Source organism: Tribolium castaneum, chromosome 2 (assembly GCF_031307605.1).
Source record: "Tribolium castaneum strain GA2 chromosome 2, icTriCast1.1, whole genome shotgun sequence".
NCBI lineage: Eukaryota > Metazoa > Arthropoda > Insecta > Coleoptera > Tenebrionidae > Tribolium > Tribolium castaneum.
In genome coordinates, this window is record NC_087395.1 from 4,960,131 (window position 1) to 4,975,374 (window position 15,244).

Genomic DNA, 15,244 nt, shown 5'->3' on the forward strand with positions numbered 1-15,244 from the left:
CTAGACGAAAAACATTCGAAGATAAAAAAACAGCATTATTTAAAATGTGTAAAGGTTTGTATTAGGCCTTTGAATTTTTAATCAGGTTGGCCTAGACTTTAAAATGCAATGAGTGAGATTAAATAATTGTCAATTTACATGTCAATGTTACCAACTTGATGAAAAATTTAGATAAATACATGATTCACAAGGTTATACTCTATTAAAGTATATTTTTACCATAAGTATTCCAAAAACTAATAATTACACAATATTTAGCGTTTACTATTTTATATTTTATAATATTTTTCTCTATACAGCGTGCTCAAAAACTGGCGCACCAACTCAATGGTGTGTGGTAGAGAAGTGGTTACATATAAAGGTAAAAATATTTAAAAAATTCTTTATATTAAAGTTACTGATAAACAACGGATTTTAGATAAATGATATGTGGCAACGTTGCCTAACAGTCATGATCGCAATCGAATTTGAGCAACAATAAAAATAAATTATTTTTGAAACGGTTTCCTTAGAAATAATTCCCAGTGTTGGCACATCTACATATTGTGATTTTTTTGATGAATTTATTTTTTTTTAATTAAAAAAACTGCTAAAATCTGATAGTAAATTTAAAAATAATTATTTATCGTTTTGTTACGGAACGATTACCTGGTATAAAACAAAAAAACATAAAAAAATAATGAAAACTAAAGAAGTTAACACAATCAGTTTGTAGCTCCAGATTTTTTAAAATATGACTTTAGGAAATTTTTCAACATTTTTCCCGAAATATGCACTTGCTTCTCAAAAACTTACCACTGAGTTGGTGCGCCAGTTTTAGAGCACCCTGTATATACTTTTTTTCCAAATTTTTTTACAATTTCCTTTACTTATAATTAAAGTTAATTAAAACTATTCAATTATTGAATTAATTAATTAAAGTTAATCATTATAAAAATTATTGTTTCGTAAATCAATTCAAAAAAAAATTATTCAAAGAAATAATTTTGAATGCAGCAGCATTTTGTTACGTATCTTGTTCTCAAAGTATGATCAAAAATCATATTTCGATTTTTTTTACATTCTGGTTTCATTTATAAAGGTATTATAAAAAAATCAGAAAGCATTCATACGCATAGACAGGGTGGTCCAACCCAGTACACGTTTTCTGTAGGTCAATTATTATTTCAATTAAAGTTTTGATATTTTGTAAATGTTATTAATGTTCTAGGACGCATTTCAGGAAAGCATTCATGATTTTACAGAGTGTCCCAAAAAAGTATGAAGTCAACAAAATATTTTATAAAGGCATGTTATTAATTTTTCTGCCTATTAGGATGCCTTCTAGCTTCTTATGTGCCTGAAACTTTTTTTAATTAATTTAGAGATTACTGATAAAAAAGCAAAAAAATCGGTTTTACACCTTTAGTTATTATTATATATTATTATTATTATTATTATTATTATTGTGGATAGTCATAAAAAATGGAACAGACATCCAAACTTTTAAAACTTTAGAGTCTTTTATTTTTTATTTCAAATGTCAGAAAAAAAATCATTAAAAAACACCTAGTACTTTTTTGGGACACTCTTTATAATCAAAAATATTTCTTTTAAATTAACTAAAAAAGTGTATAAATAACGTCTACAAAATATCAAAAGTTCAAATTTACTAATAACTAGTAACTGATCTACAGAAGAGAGGAGCAGAGCTGGCTGGACCACTCTGTAGAAAACAATATAAAATATTTAGCAGCAAACGGTAATTTGTGAGTGACATGTTAGTAAAAAACATTTACACAGACTAATCTTGTATATTTGTTAATGATTTGAGAATTGAAGTGAAACTGAATGATTGCATATCCGAGTGTAGTATCTGGCTAATGGATAGTTTATTATTGCAAAAATCACAATCATCACGTTTGAAAGTATTTAAACGACCTTCATTGGTTTCCTTGACTGTTTTACCCTGCATTTCATTCAAAATAAAACTGAGACAACATAAGATATTTGAGCTATTTATAGACAATGTTATAAGGAAATACCTACATGTAGTCCCTTTTTTGGAAAAACGGTTCAATACAAATATATATTTTTTTAAATTATTGCAACATTGAGGGGGTGATTGTCATGATTTATCCACTTTTCTTGAAACAGCCAACTCAAATACCTGCATACATTTTTCCATATAATTACCATATTGTAAGCACATGGCATATAAATCAGAGGTATAATTAATAAACCCGAACAAGTCAAACAATTGTGATTGATTTATTAAAGTGATATTATAATTGGTGCAATTTGTTATCGTTATGTGAAAATTATATACACACGGTAGCCTTTAAGACCAACCAGGTAAACAGCAGTCTTAGCTACACACCAAGATAATGGTAATTACGATCTAGCGATCTATTACAACAACAAAAAAAACGGATTAAATAATTTCAAGCGGTGAAGCTTAACTAATATGAGAAAATGCACTTGATCGCTTTTAGAGCAAAAGTGTGTACTAGTGTGATAATGTCCAGATTAAGACTTTTCACATGCTACTGTTTAGCGTCGAAAGAAAGTACCGTAAATAGAACGTAACCAAACGTATGCATAAATCAACGTGAAATAGAGATAGATCTATTCCAGGTCAATATTTATGAGGATTTCCCGTTTCCGAAACTAATCGTAATTATGTGGCGATTGAAGGAAATAATTATGACAATAGAAATCTGATCCATCAACAGACGTAATGTTAATTAATCCAATTATTATTTACTTTCGCGTTTTATTTGCCTTAAACAAACCATGTTTCTGCATTACCATCTGTCATTATTCAATGTCGACAATTTCTCCAAACGACAAGTGGAACTTTCATCGTGCGTTACCACTTTTATGAAACAATCTTGCTCTCCTTGTGATCTAATTCCAGTAGCAGAAGAAGCTGCAAAAGCCACTTGTAAAACCTGCTTATTGGTTCAACACCCGATTAATCGTTTATTTACTTATAGTCAAAGTCAAGGCTAGATGAATCGGATAAATGCCAATGAATTTTTGTGCTTTCTCCGCTAATTGTGATACAAATCCTTAAAGCTATGCATGACGTGGTGTTATTAATTTATTTGTAAAAAAGATGCCCAAGGGCGAAGTTTCATATTTTCACTTGCGGTGTTCTAACGGAATTTTCTCCTCGGTGACAGTGGTATTAGCCACTGTTTGACCTTTTTTTCCTACGTTGTAAACCGCATTCTGCAACTGTTGGTCAAGATATATGCTATGTTGTGCTCATACACAAATAAAAAATGAATTTATTTCATTTTATGTAAGAGTATTGCAACTGGAAGTCTATTTTACATTTCTAAGAGCAGAGCAACTTGACGTTTAATGTAATTATAATAAGATAAAAATTAATCAAAAGTAAAAAATTTGAAAAGTCGCAAGGTAAACCACTACAACAAACGCCTCTATACTTATCATATCAGCTAAAGCCAACTTTTTTCGAAATGTATTCGCTAAACACTAGTACTTATAAAATAACAAATAGGATTTTCCTTCCAGCTCATTTAAAGTACTGGAAAGTAGAGAGCCCTAAGGATACAGGTTGTTTCAAGTTATTTTGGTATTTTTTTAATAAAATTTGAATTTGAAATTTTGGTTTGCGTAAGAAACAGCTCTTTGTGCAGAAATTATAACTTATATTATTTTGTCTGAATAAAAGTTCGTAATAAAAATAACAGGATAACAATGAGTGTCCAAAATTATATATTTTTGTAACATGATTATTGACGTCACAATCGAACGTATTGGCCTTCTAAACATTTACCTTGAAAGTGCTACAATTCAACTATCGGTAAAATAGTTTAAATGTAAGACATTATCCTTCAAATGAAAGTTATTTTTATTAATATCCTGTAAACAATTACTGCAGCTCAAAATGGTATGGTGAACATTTACATTTTTTATTTGATTTTTTTCCATACTTGAAGTAAATTCTGTTACACGTTTATGAATATTTTTTACATTTATTATTATTAGCTATATTTGACATTAAAACAATTTGACATTACCTTTTTTATAATTTCATGTAAAAGTGCAAGGATTTTTCAAAAATCTAATTTGAATTAAATGTTGAAGATGATTAAACGTGACAGAACTGCCTAGACTGTAATTTTATTTTTATGTTTGTTTAAATGCGAGTGGAGTCATTAATATTAATTTATCAATATTTGACACCAAACATTTTTTACATTATTTCTTTCTGTTTAATTATGCCACAACATGACATTTATTCGAAATTATTTCTGTTTTATAATAAATCTTTGAAATCTCTTTATAGTCATATGAGTCTGAGTATGTTTTACTATGTCTCAAAAATTAATAGTCGAAGAAACACTAGCATTTGCTATTAGACTTTATATTTTTCTCTCTACATGTGTATTTTTTTAGGTTTGTGCTGAAATTTTGTTATAATAAATATTAATGAATTAATAGTTATTGAAATATTAATGGATTCTAAACGATGCTGGAATTAGGTTTCGAGCAAAGATTTCTTAAAAAAAATGTAACAAGCACCAAAACTACGTTTATTTGATTTTCTATTTTTATTTATGAATTTAATTATTTTTTTTGGGGCTTGTGATATTTTTCTAACAACATTTCTATTCAAAAAAGCAAACTCTTCATTCTGTGTAATTATTAACTTTTGAGATACAGTAAAAATACACTTTCAGCAGATACTTACCATGAATGAAAAGAGATATAAAAAAACTAGCTACTCAGCAAATAATGTACCAAAACTGAAGTTCTCATAAAAAAGTGAACAAGGAGATAAATATGATATTGTTTTCAAAATTTTCAAATGAGAGCTACAGATGTTTTAGTAACAAAAAATAACATATCTAAACTATAATCAGTCATTTGAAACGTTTTGTTTTCCTTAAAATTTTTGTAATATAAAAAAATTAATCTTAACTTACAAGTTTTATTCTCCAATATCAATACCAATTAGTAGCAAATTTACAAAATTAAATTCTTTTGGTTTTAAATTCAGCTTTAACAAATGATAAAATTAAAAAACATTTCTTAATTTGTGTACCTCTTGCTTTCACAAGATGAGTCGGCTAAATATATTTTTTACTAGAACTGTATTTGGAAAACTAATCATAAGAAAACTGAGTTTGTTTAAAAATACTTAATGTTTTTCTCTGAATAAGAAATTAATAAGAGTATTAATTAAATAAAAAAATGTATGTCAATGTAATTAAAGATATTAACGTATTAATTAATCGAAAAATTCTTAAAAAAATTGCATGTAGCTCCAAAATTATCATTTGAGGCGAGCTTCCTTTTTTGCGGATTATTTTGAACAGAAGGTAACATTTATTAATGTACATACACTTTTGAAAATACATAATAAGTGAAATGTGTTCAAAAATGGGTATTCAAGTCATTTAAAATAAAACTCTAGCTTAAATTTTAGATAATGAAAAACAAAAAAATGAAAAAAAAAACAAACTTCAACTAATTTGAACAAAAATAAAAACCACTTTTTAAAAAATAACAACACATTGTCTGGAAAACTAGAAAAAAATTTATTTGATGTTTAATAGTTTTTAATACACTAATAATACACCATACAATTGTTAATAATGAATTTATTCACTAATTTATATAAACGTCCAAGGTCATTTTTTGTGGACAAAGGATCCTTTGTTTTATTAGAAGACATAAGAAATAATATTTTCTATTGTAACGATTTAATATTAAACAAATAAAATTTTTAATACTTATCAACCCATTATGCATTCAAGAAAATTTCAAAAATTATTTTCTGAAAAAAACAAACGAAATGTTTTAATAAGTTCAAAGACGTCTCTGTTTCCTACAGATTCTATATTATTTGTAAAAAAAAGAAAAAATGTAAAGAAGGGAAAGAAGTGGAAGAACTACAAAAAATCATCTTGGAAAACCTTATATCCAGAACTCAAAAGACATTAGAAAGGTAGAAGATTTTGAGAAGACAACACAAATACCTAATTAGCCATTCCGTTTTTTTTTCAGTCAAATATCTATTTAACTCAAAATTTTAATTGCCAAGCTAATTGACAAAAACTCCAAGTCGTAATACCTTAACATAAAGTTGTTAATTTCGGTCATTAAATTTATGTATGGGTATTTCAAAGCAATAATTGCGAAAATTATTGCAAGCTGGTTTAGGAAAGCACAAAATTTAGAAAGTAGGAAAAGAAGTTATCGAGTTTTTGCCAAAAATTTATCGCTCCACATTAACTGCCATTTATTTCCTGAAGTTTGGCGTGAAATTAAATTTCGGCAACACCACAATTTTTAGTTTCTGCCTCAATTAATTGCTTAATTATCTAGTTTTGCTCGATGATTCCATTTTAATTACGTTATTACGTAATTAATGTGCGTCGTATTTTGAAAATTTTCGATAGTGTGGGCACATTTTACGCTCGAGATAACACAAGAAGAAAATTCTTTATTTAATTGACTGTTTGGTTGCACTGTGTGCAACACCAAAAAATTGTTGCGGTCGTTTGAGTTTTTAAGTAATTGACGCCTTCACGGTTAATATTTCACAATTTACCTTCACTGCATTAAAAAAAAGGAAATTGAAGGCACCCCTTTCACAGTATTATTTCAAGTTAAGTAAATAAATATTGTGAAATGGTTACGTAAAACATTTGTCTCAAAAATGATTGTTATCTTTACAATAAATTCAAGAATTTATCGTTGAACCAATCAAGCATTTGATTTGTAGCCGTAACAATTATTGTCTTCCTGCTGAATGTTGCAATAAAGAAAGTGCGACAAAAGTTAAACAAATTTGGCGATTGCAGTAAATTAGACGTAATTACAAACATGAAAATGATCCGTTGCATAACAATTTCGTGTTCAAAAATTGATGATATTAGTACACCATTGTTACAATAATTTTTTATAAATATTCCAATGTTTTACGTAATACACCTTGAAATACAGTTTAATCAAATTAAAATATGTATCGTTCTGTATTGCAACACGCAAACAACACTTTCTAGCTTAAATCACGCGTTCATTTTTTACACAAATTCGCGTTCCTTGTAATATTAATTATGGCACTAGCGTATTTTAGTTGAATTCCATATCGGAACGCTTTCACTGTTCTAGACCTGATAAAGTAATTCAGTTTATTATCTTGTGTAACACTGGTAGTCTCGATTAAATTGGGACATCAAAAAAGCGATTTAATTCGTTGAATCGGAATGCTAGGAATTGGAACTCAGGAAATGAAAAAATACTCCATTTAATTTTTTACAGTTTCAAGGTTTGTACGTTGCCTGAAGACAAAGTTTCTTTGGTTTTTTCAGTTATTTTAGGGTTAGTAGGTGCCACATAAGAAAAAGTCTCGCAATTAGCTACACCAAAAAAAAAACGTCAAGTCAATTGTAGACTTTATTGTTTTCTAGAAAATGAATAAAATTTAAATATAATTTGACATTTATTGGAGATTACTACTAGTTTATTGCAGTATTAACCCACTAACAGACAGTCTATGACTAAAATTACATCAATAAAATTATTGTAGCTTATTATTTAATGTTTCAGATAATTTTTATAAAAATAAAAAAATACTGACAAAAAAATTCAATATTGCAAATTTTTGTCACAAATTAAGGATTTTTTTGTGTATTTAGTGCTTTTAAATAGAGGCTATGTTTCCCAAAAATATTTAACCAGGATTTAAATTCTTGACACAGTGATTTGAAAAAATCAATCTACGTACCTACGTATTTAGTGCGTAGGGAGAAAGTAAGGAACAAAACAATTTCTAATTAAACTGTTTACTTTGTGGAAAAACCAGCGTTCAATTGAAAAAATGCAATAAAAACATGATTGTGTTTAAGAAACTTTTTACAGAATTATTGTATTCTATTTTTTCCCTTTTTCTAAATTCTTGTCCTAGAGTACCAAAAAATTAGTATTCTTGCTTAAATTAGTAAATAAATAGTTATTAATGATACGAGTGCAAAAATACTAGCTTAGATAGTTCAAGGGCTGTCGTTATGCAACGAGTGTATGCGAGTTACATACTTAAGACACCCGACAACTTTAAGGGTTTTCGCATCAGTGTTATTCAATTTTTTTTTGTTGGAACATTTTAATTTAAAACACGTTGTTATGGGAAGCGTGTTTTAAAACAGTGAAAACACGTTGCTATCGGAAACGTGTTTTAAAACAGTGTTTATAATTTAGAATTCAGATTTAAAAAAAACGCTTAAAATGTTACCAAAAAATATACAATGTGTTTTTTAATGATTCTCATCTAGTCTAGAATTTCTCATGTAAAATCAGAAAATGCCGCTTCATATAACTAATGAAAGGTATTTAGACATCAAATATTACCATACTCCAATTGGTAAATTTGATAATAAGCTTCGATAATAAAGGTGTTCTTGCCCGATATAACAATTTTGTTGCATTTTAACGAACTTTTCAAAAGAGATTAATTGAATTTGTCAACTGACAGATGTGACATTTATTGACAGAGGATTCAATTGAGCAGAGCGGCACAAATTTCTTTACATGGAAACCAATTTCAAAGTCAACTAGATGAGAATTATTTAAAAACGCATTATATATTTTCGTTTCCACCAAGCTCTTCTCTATCCAAAATAATTTACATTTTTTTAATTTTTTCTATTTGTTTACTAGCGTCATATTGACACATGTTTAAAATTAGAATTAAATTATCTAGCAAATGGTGCAAAAATTTATACAAGGTACCTACCATTTTAAAAAAAGCTAAATTAATTATTCTTTTTAAAAGATTTTGTTATTTCATCCAAAACTATGTAAGATTTGAGTTATTTAAAAAAAAACAAAAAAGTTACAAGAGTGCAAATACAAAACTGAAACTACGTTGGATTATAACTTAGGAGACAAAACGAAATACAAATTTGCAGAATTTTCTGAACCCAAAAATATAGTACCGCAAATTAAAAATGAGGGCGCTTTCAGCGTTACACCGTCTCGTCGCAAAATCATTTCAAATTAACTTAAATTCAACCAATTCCCTAATTACTTGGAAAAAATGCAGAAATGTTGAGCTTTGCGTTCTGAACTGACTGAGGAAAAATAACAAGTAAAATTTTTATGAGAAATCTCATAAAAAAGTATTTAAAATTCAAAATTTGTGCCCCGTCTCCTATTTTTTAAGACGGTTAAAGAAACAAGAAAAATATTAAGAAAAAAATTTTTCCAAATATTTTGCTTGCATCTGTAACCGTATCCACAGCGTTTTGAAAAATATGGGGCAGTGCGCAAAGTAGTAAAAGTTTGAAATTTTATTAAATACAGTTTACGATATTTTTTTGCATTATGTTTATCTCTTACTGTGTGCTACCCCTTATACTAATACAATCATTTTTTTTTAAATTCATTCTTCTGAAAACTTAGACTGTAATGAAACAACTGCGCTCTCTGGTGGCATTAACGGAACTATAGAAGACGGAACGTTTTATTTGTACGTTGTTTCATATTCTAACCTTTAGATATCCCTAACTGAAACACACGGTATAGAGCAATGACTAGGTAAAGAAAATTAAGAAAATATAAAACACCAAAAACTCAATTCAAAGTTTGTATTTCTTGAATCCCAGGAATTCAGTAAGAAATTTTCATTAAACAAGCTGTAATTAAATTGCACAGTTTAAGAATTTTTTTGTTGCGAGGCGCAATTATCTAGATTTATTTCATGTAGCAACCCAAAGGTTATTTAATCATTCCATATTAAACATAATTCCTATTAATTAGCTACCCATATCGTACGCACAATATGTTAAATCGTTACATATTATGTAAATGTACTTTTAAGGTATGTATTCGTAATTAAATAATGAAAACAGAAATAATTTTCACGTTTTTTTTTTCTTGAGACGAAATAAATGATACATAACCGACAATAAGGAGCCAAAATTTCGAAAACAAGATTAATGATTTCCCACTCAAAAATAATCTCTCAATGTCAAGACTCAATCGATTTTCACTCCGAATAAACGATGAAAATTGGAAAGTGTTTTACAGAGAAAATTTCTCTGTTAACGAGAGTTACAGAATTAAAAATAAACGTAAATAAATGAAAAATAAAAAAACCGGAAACAAGTGATGTGTCAGTAGATGCATTAATTTGTTACAATTCCATAATCTCGGTTGTTTTTCAGAGATCAAAAGTGACCTACTCTTATTTCCGATACAACCTACTACGTATGTATTATATAAAAGTCAAACATTGCTAATTTGTAGCCGGAATTTCCGTAAACTAACGCTAATGAAATGAAGCTCCGTATAATTATTTAAAAGATAATTAACACTTAAGTCGCAGTTAAACGAAATGTGTGCCGCATGGTTGAATGGCCCTGTTTCGCAGATTATACCATATAAGGTCGCTATTTAACAGACATGGTATAGATAAGAACGTTATAAAAACTGAATCCTTATTTTTAACAACTGACACAACATCAGCCAAAAACTTACTCAAAAGTTAACTCAAAAATCCTTAAATTAACACTGTTTAAGAGTTGAGGCATATTTTTAAACGGAAAAAAATCACCTAAACAGGAGTATAAAATAACTAAATCAGCCTCTGCTTCCTTTTTAATACGTGTTTTTACGTGGCTAAGAAATCACTTAAAAGTTGTTCTCATATTATCATTATTTGACCTCCATAAATGAAATTATTTCATCAAAAAGTAATAAAGTATTGATGGTTAAAAAAGGTAATATTTTTGTTGTTTTCATCCAGATATTCAGATATTTTGCAAAATTTCTTAAGAATTAGCAGAAAAACACTAAATTGTTACTCAAAGTTGAGGCATATTTTTAAACTTGAAACTCAGTTTTATTTTGTAATCTGTTGCAGTTTTATCACATTTTAACACATTTTTCACTAAAAAGTCAAAATGTTTGATAAAATCATTTTAAAAATAAATCGACAAATCACAAAATTAGTTTCGATTAAAAACGCGTTTCTCTTGAGTTTTCCTAAACTTCACTGCAAGATATCATTAAACTGTGATAAAAATAAACATGAAAAAAATTCAAAGACTTGCCGACTCAAATTGAAACGGGTGTTAGTTTTGCTTTTTTTAAACATTGCAACACGTTTCAGCACATTTTTCAACTATCATAATTATTTCCCAAAAAAATCCTCGAATTTGGTGGAAAATCATATTACTAGTAATTGTACCTTTTTGAGCATAAATGTTGTCAAAACGAAACAAAAATTAAGTCAAAAATTGTACTATTTCCGTTCCTTATTTCAGCCATAGAAACCTAATGATTTTGGAAAAATTCAAAAATTAACCAAAAAAACAAAAACTTTGTTTGAAACTGAATACAAATCACGACCCACCGTCTGTTCTTTTTAAAGCGGTTTAACACATTTTTCAACAAATTAACAATTTTTTTGCCAAAATTTAAAAAAAACAACAAATGACCACATTAATTTTAAAATGAAATTTTTTTAATTTTTTGAGCGTTACGCACGCTCTTTAGTTAAAAACGTAAATTTTGTAAAATTTTGCTAAACCTCTGTGAATGAGGTTCGACCTCAGTCGAATGAGGTTGAAAAAAGTGCTATTTTTTTTGTACACTGAAGTGTGTTTCCGAACGTTGTTTGTCTAAACACTTAATTATTTTTGCAAAATCTATTCCGAATTAAGTTGAAAATTATACTATTGTCCACTCTTCAAAAGCATTTAAAAAGCTAAAAATTAAATTTTTTAGCGGAATTGTTTTTCGCAAATTGTTGTTCAAAGGTGGAGATTTTTTCATTTTTCGAGAGCTTAAGCACGTTTTTGAGTTAGAACCATGATTCTTAAAAAATTTGTGTAAACCTCACTAAAAAATTATTAAATTCAGTCGTCTTTGCATTAATTGGTAAGTTTTTCATTTTTAAACACAATTTATTATTTCGTAAAAAACGACAAATTGTTGAATGGTGTTGATAGAAGTGTTATTTTCGATTTTATTTAACTTTGAGCACGTTTCAGTAAGTCTTTCATCTCACACTCAATTAGTTTGCAAGATTTTAAAAAAAATATATATAAAAAAGCTTTAAATGATGTCAAAAATTTTGATATTGTGTCTTTTTCAGATGCTCAAACACGTTTTTGAGCTACAAAATAACTTTTTGGTGAGGTTGTGTTAAAATGGAAATCAGGAAATTGGCACAAAAAACTGTATTACTTCGTCTCAGTTTTTCAGCCAAAAATGTACAAATTAACCGCATCAGAAACTCAGTTTGAGCCTTGAAGCATGTTCTTAAACTTGAAACTTAAAATCTAGTTAAGTTAAACCGACAAATCGTCAAATTAGTTTCAAAGTAGATAACTTTTCATTTTTGTCTTTGAGTTTTTATCTATGAACGCAATTATTTCGTCAAAAAGCCGAACAAACAATTTTTTGCAGAATAGGATGTTGCTTTATGTATTATGCTTTAGCACTGAGACATGTTTTCAGCTAGATGCTTACGTATATCGCACAAAAATTATCCAAAAAATGTAAACTTTTTGATTTCTTAGACCATATCCACATTTATATATGAAAATGGTTCTAAATAAAAAAAGTCTATATCGAGATAACTTTTAATGACGTATGAAGAATAAAATTTCCCTTTTCTTCAAATTAAATAAGTCTAATACAGAGACTTACACAATTCAGTCTTCCTTCCACCACTTAAGTGTGTAAGTCTTTGCATTATACTTGTTTGAACTGAAGAAAAGAGAAATACCTTTGAAACAAATCTCAATATAGACTCTTTTTATTTACAACCTCTTCCACTTATCCAAAGAATGTTTAAGTTAGACACAAAGAACGTTATTTTTTAAGTCACCCAAAATTTTCGCGAGATGTTGTGAACACGGAATGATAAATCCGAGAATAAATCAGAATAATAAATCAGACAAATAAAAAACAAAAATAAAAATAAATCAGATCAATCAGAAATTATTACGTAGAAAACGTTGTTTTTCAGTTTTTCATTAAATTATTTTGAGACAATAATAATTAGGTGAAAAATCACAAATTGGTAACACATGGGTTTTATTAACTGAAAGCTGATTCTTACATTATTTTGTTATAAAATGTTTTATTTTTATTTAGCCTCACGTTGTTAAAATTTGAATTCAGTTTTAATTCGTTGGTTAAGTAGTCCCATTTTAGAAAATAAGCGTGTAATAAAAACAGACTTTTCATGATTACGAAAGAAATTTTATTTTTGGGAACCGAGTACAAGTCGTGACACCAGCATCGTAATGATATTATGTGATCACATTGTTTAACTTGCGCAAAAGTGCTGGAAAATCAGGTCCGTGATGCGATATTCCGCCCGCAAGAATTCTCGTTTTTGTTTTACCTTCATCAAGAGAAATTTCCTGTGGGTGTGACCCTATTAAAATCAAAATCCATCTAATTAGTGAATGTTATTATGCTTTCTCGATCCGTAGCTAAATATCCTTTTTGCAAAAATAATTGCATCTGATCAAGACCGGAAAAACTCTTTTCTTATTTCTAAATTCCATCATGTTCCGTTTGATTGGCGTATTAATTATTTTCAACCACTTTAATGTGAATTAAGTGTATCTGTCAGTTCGCAGTGAAAGGAGAAATTATGCTGCGTTTAAACCTTATATTCTGGCCGCCCAACACGACAATTAATTAATTTAAGAACAATGTCTAGACCAGTAAAAGTGATCAATTTACATATCGTGATTGGGCGTAAGATGCGTGATACATAAAGCATATACAGCGCTAAATATCCTTGAAGGTACGGTGTTTGTTTTCTGTTCTTACGCACCGTTGAAGTTTCCACTGAACATTCACCTGAATTCAATATTCTCGTTGATACTTGATTCTTAACAGATGTTAATGAACATATTATTGAAGTAGATTGTTGTATAAATTTCGATGGGAACGAAATTGCGAAAACTCATAAATCCAAATAACTGCACTGTTTGTTTAAATCGACAAAATCGTGTCAGCTTAATGGTCGATTTTCGAACAATCGAGAGATTCGTTGGTGATGCAATATTGTAATCTGTAATCTTCACTCAAATTTATAACGGTTTTATTGTCACGATGACGAAATGCAAATTTCTATTCAAATAAAACACTTTTTCAAGTATATAATTTGGTTTTAGTAACACAATAAAAAATGTACTGCTTTTCACTTACTTGAGTCATGAGTTGCAGTGAAACTTTTCTCAAGATTGATTTGCTTGCTGTAAAGCCTCATTGTTATTTCCAGCACTTGCTCTTACAAGTTCTTCATAATTATTGTGGTATAATTACAATTATAAACGTTACACTAAGTATTGTCCTTGAGGTATGAGATTGGTCCTTCGAGCCGGATACATCCATTCACTGGATTGAATCGAATAAGAAGAAACAACTTAAAATTTTTACTGATTCGGTGAAGGTATTATTATTTATCTTGATAAAACAAAAACTCTGTTGTCTCGTTATACAGCAATTATCTATTTTTAGGCAAGCTTAGTTTTTCATAAAACCAGTAATTATACACGTTACTTTTCAAAATAATCCATTTCTCCATCAAGTACTCGTTATTTTGTTTACCATTAAGTATTGTCGTTGAAATATAAAATTGGTCCTTCGAGCCGGATACATCCAGTCATTGGGTTGAATTGAGTATGTAGAAACAACACAAAATTTTTGCTAATTCGCTGAAGTTTTATTATTTATATTGATAATACAAAAACACCAAACGTTTGGTGTATCGGGTTTATAAACTTTGTTTTAGTTATTATGTTATACAGCAATTACTAATTTTTAAGCAAGCTTCGTTTTTTATAAACCGAAATTATAATTATTACTCTTCATAATAGTCCATTTTCATTACTCATTAGTGATTACATTACTTTGCTCAAGGGCGAAACCAAATTTCGATTTTAATTTTTTTATAAAAAAAATAAAAGCCTAACATTAACATTTATTAAAATAAATAAATTATTATTACTTTTTAAAGTATGTAGGAAGTTTCTTGAAATATAAAACAAGGAAGTTGCATTTTATGTTTAGACGTTCTTTTTACGTCCAGAAATGTTTATTACTTAAAATTACTTAAACAACTATAGGTAAACATTCCCTGTTGTATTTTATGTTGTAGGTTTTTTTTTCATATTTTTAAAAGAATGTTGTTCATCTGCTAGTAAAAAACATAATTATAATTAACCACTCTGTATATCCAAAAATGCAC

The 15,244-nt window shown here is 28.3% G+C and overlaps 1 protein-coding gene across 2 annotated transcripts in view; it reads left to right on the forward strand.

The window, feature by feature from the left end:
- Positions 1-15,244, forward strand: part of stw (straw) — a 53,906-nt gene that overhangs the window by 14,295 nt on the left and 24,367 nt on the right.